Source organism: Rana temporaria, chromosome 1 (assembly GCF_905171775.1).
Source record: "Rana temporaria chromosome 1, aRanTem1.1, whole genome shotgun sequence".
Lineage (NCBI taxonomy): Eukaryota > Metazoa > Chordata > Amphibia > Anura > Ranidae > Rana > Rana temporaria.
Window position 1 is genome coordinate 159,629,326 of NC_053489.1, and position 4,415 is coordinate 159,633,740.

The following is a 4,415-nucleotide window of genomic DNA, read 5'->3' on the forward strand; positions in this document are numbered from 1 at the left end:
CCAACTCTGGAAGGAAGCTCTAGCTATTGAGCAGCAACACCAGGGAAAGGTCCTCCCCTCCATCCATGTAAGGTACTGGCTGCAGTATGACGTACGAATGCCGTTATTGGGGAAACAACCGAAGCAGGAGTGGACAGCTGAGTTAAGCCGGCTGATCCGGGCAGAGATGCAGTTGGACGAGAGCTACAGAGCCCTCCGGTGGTATGTAGCCCAAGAGTGCCCGTGGCCAGTGGATGACAGCCCCACGGAAGGCTATGACTATGATGGCCTGGGATTGTTGTATTGGAGGATGTCCAGTGATCCTGACTTTGGGAGTGATCGGGAGTGGCGCTTGGAGGAAATAATGGAGCACAGAGAGCAAAAATTGAATGTCTCGGAAGGGCACTGGGCAAGGAAGATTTGGAGTTTCTGGCCGTTCAGGAATGGGAGCTGGAGATCACCTACAGATAGCTCCTAGACTCTATAAGTGAAGGTAGAGGGCGCTAGATACCATACATAATTAGCAATTAATTAGTGTAAAGTGCCAAAACAACTGATCAACCACCTGATTGGAGAAATGGATGATACTTAAACAAACATGTGCGAAGATATGTAACAATAAAGTTAAATAACAATATAAATTGAAAGCCCCAAAATATTGCAGACAGCGCTGCGCATTTAGTGATAAATGTGATTCAATGCGATCAAATATAAAGAGTCTTTATAGTCCCAATATTAAAAAGAAAATTTTCCAATCATCTTCAGTTAAAGTGATCTTCTTAAAGAGAAAAAGTGCCACCACCACACTCATAATCTTCAATTCCACCCAAGGTGCTTTGTAAATATAATGCTCTTACCAGAGCCTGTTGACCACTTTAGTGAAAAAGATAGTCATACAAGCTTATGCAGGATTGTGCCTGCGCACATGAAGATATGGACAAAACGATATTAGATCCAGGAGCTCCAAATGGGATATATATACAAAAGAAGAAAGCCAGGAAGATACCAATAGCGTGATAACGTTTTAATTAAAAAATCATTAAAAACATGGAAACAGCCAAATGGCCTCTTACTTCAAAGGGTGCCCACCCGGCACTGAGGCTGTAGACCTGCTACCGCCAATCTGCGGTTCAAATTTCAGGCTCAGGGGGAGGAAGCTGCCGCCGTCACACCACCATAGAAACCTCGCTGTCGACACCACAGAGCGGGGGGACGTCACGTGACGTCCCCCCGCTTCATCTTCATGTGCGCAGGCACAATCCTGCATAAGCTTGTATGACTGTCTTTTTCACTAAAGTGGTCAACAGGCTCTGGTAAGAGCATTATATTTACAAAGCACCTTGGGTGGAATTGAAGATTATGAGTGTGGTGGTGGCACTTTTTCTCTTTAAGAAGATCACTTTAACTGAAGATGATTGGAAAATTTTCTTTTTAATATTGGGACTATAAAGACTCTTTATATTTGATCGCATTGAATCACATTTATCACTAAATGCGCAGCGCTGTCTGCAATATTTTGGGGCTTTCAATTTATATTGTTATTTAACTTTATTGTTACATATCTTCGCACATGTTTGTTTAAGTATCATCCATTTCTCCAATCAGGTGGTTGATCAGTTGTTTTGGCACTTTACACTAATTAATTGCTAATTATGTATGGTATCTAGCGCCCTCTATCTTCACTTATAACGTCCACAATCCAGCATTGTCTATGAGGAGCAGCTTTTTTGCCATTCTATTTATTTTATATGTATTCTTTAGGTAAATAGGCGCGGAATTTTTTGATATTTTACAGTTGCTAGACTCTGCTCAGCAGCAGGGTGGGGCTGCCGTTGCCTGGGACTATGAGGGAATTTCAGATGACAACACTGAAATCCAGGCTAATGAATCGGCAGTGGAAGATCGGAAGATTGTCATCCCTAAAGCCAAAGCAGATGATGTGGAGTTCCAGGGGGCTAGGGCAGTTGGCTCATCTCCCCTGCCACAGATTACTGAATGTATGGACTGTTCAGAGGATGTTACGGATTATTATGCATCGCCTGCTCAAGTACTGACAGCAGGACAGAGTACGGCAGACCCCTGCTCTACACCCATTGCAGTTTTGGAGGCCTGAGGTGAGAAGGTGATGGTTCCTCTTTACCAGTGGATTTCAGGAGAAGCAGCCATTTTCCCTCCCCAACAGTTAGCCAGAGCAGATGGTGTGGAATCCCCAGCAGAAGAGCTGGCAACAGAGCAGAGTGCCACAGGCCTCTGCTCTCAACTAGCAGGAGAGGGAGTTCCTGTGGTAGTGGATGGGACTTCAGTCTCCACTTGTATACCCCAGGGATGGGGGGCAGTTGGCCCAGATCCCCAACAGCATGATGAACTGAGCCCAGTCACCCTGTCTTCTCTCCAGTGGCTGAAAGGACTCCAGGGAGAAGGGCCAGTCCAGGCCTCTCCCCAGCGGCAGGCATGTTCTCTGAGAGAGGCAGAGGTTGGCTGGGTGAGTAATGCTCTGTTTGGAGCAATTTATTTGGGGTACTGTATGGATACCAGCATTGGCGGAATGGAACTATTGTCTAACTTCGGAGTCAACCCGTCTGGGGTCTCCTCCTGTGTTAGTCTCCTGCCGAAAGGGGAGACATGTAACTGAAGGGCCCGTGGGACCCAGAGGCTCTTGCAGGGTGTGGGGTACTCCTGTTTCAGCTTCACCAATGACTCTTGTGTCTAAAGTCATCCTATGTCCACTAGGGGCATAGGATGACTGAGAAATGATATCTTGGACTACATGAGATGGGACAATAATGATAATTCACAATGTATTCCAGGATATCTTAAAATATTACAGGTTGTTGATTCTAAACCCAACCGGTCAATAGAAAGAGTGATTCATTCAATGTGGGAACACAGACTGTTAAGGTGTTTAATGTCATTTGCTGCTGTCATGTAAATGAACTTTAGTCTGGCTCTCAAGAACCTTTCATTGTGTGACGCCATTTTGTGGGGTCTTCGCGCGTTCCTGGTTCCAGGTGCGGCACTCACCTTTAGGGTCTGCGCACCTCACGGGCCCCGGCGATATGGCCTACCAGGCCAGGGCACACGTGCTACGCGGAGTTCCTGACTCTGGGCTCTCATGGCCCGGGGCAACTAATGCTGTAAAGGGGCCTCAGTGACTCACTGGGTCCCCACACTTCAGGAGGAAGATCCCAAGCGAGTTGTGCTGTTCGGTGGGGAGTCGGTCTGAGGTGAACCTGGAGGCAGGTGAGCCAACAGGGCTTAGACGATCCATCAGGGATCTGGGTGGCCGGACACTGACAGGTTGTATGCTGCAAACTGTTAGTCGGTGACCCTAAATATAGGAAGACTACCTGAGGGAGATTCAGGCAAATTATTGACTGAGAGGATTCGCTCTACAATCCAAGTTATTGAGTACAGGGCCTGTGGCAGAGGTCTCATTCCAAATTCCAATCTCATTAGAGCCAAGTCGGTGGCAGAGACTTCTCAACGGTTCCAAGTGACACCCTGGCTGCCAGGTCGGTGAGAGAGACCTGTCCAGGGGCACTATACCCACTCCGGCTGGAGTGGCGATGAAGCAAGTGTTATCATTAGAGGCAGGACTGCTTCTGTTATCCATAGCCTGAATCTGCAAATTCTCCTTTCACCAACCTTTCTCTATCTATCTTGAGTTGACTGTTGGTCATGTTGGACCAGTAATAAAAGCACAGAAAACGTCACCCAGTGGTCTGGACATTCCGTCATTACTCTCATCATTACTCCTAGACACATCATAGAGGTAACATAACATGCCGTCCCAATCTAACCAGCGGCTCCTGAGGGGGTAGCGCTACACATTTATATTTGGATGCGCACCTATTTTTCACTTTAACAGTAAAATCATGGGGCAAAACAGAGAGGGGGTGGTTAAACTGAGAACAAACATCAGATGATGCAGTACACGCTACTGGGGACGCAGATCGGATCCCTTCCCCAGCCCTCCCTGGCAGCACCTGAGCGGCTCAGGCGGTTCCAGTATTCAGGACTCTCACTCACCAATGCGAGGAAGTCAGGTGTACAGTAGCTTGCCTCTGAGCTATTGGGTGGGACTTGGAGAGGAAGTGTGGCCAGCCTCCGAGGGATGATGATAATTATGCCAGCTTGCCTTGAGCATTGAATTGTAACACATGTGTGAGGCGAAGTGGACCCGACCAGAGGTATGTTTAATGCTGCAATTTGGGCTCTCTCTGCATCTTCATCTCTGGGGGGAAGATCATGATGGCTGGGGCCTCTCTCCTGTGATTTATTTTGGGGGGGGGGACAGTGATTTGGGGTCTCTGTCTTGTGGGGATGGCTGTCAGTCCATCCTACACACATACAGTCACCTCCACATACACACACACTCATCTGCATCCTGTCATCTCCATCCTGCACACACACACAGTAATATCCAACCTGTCATG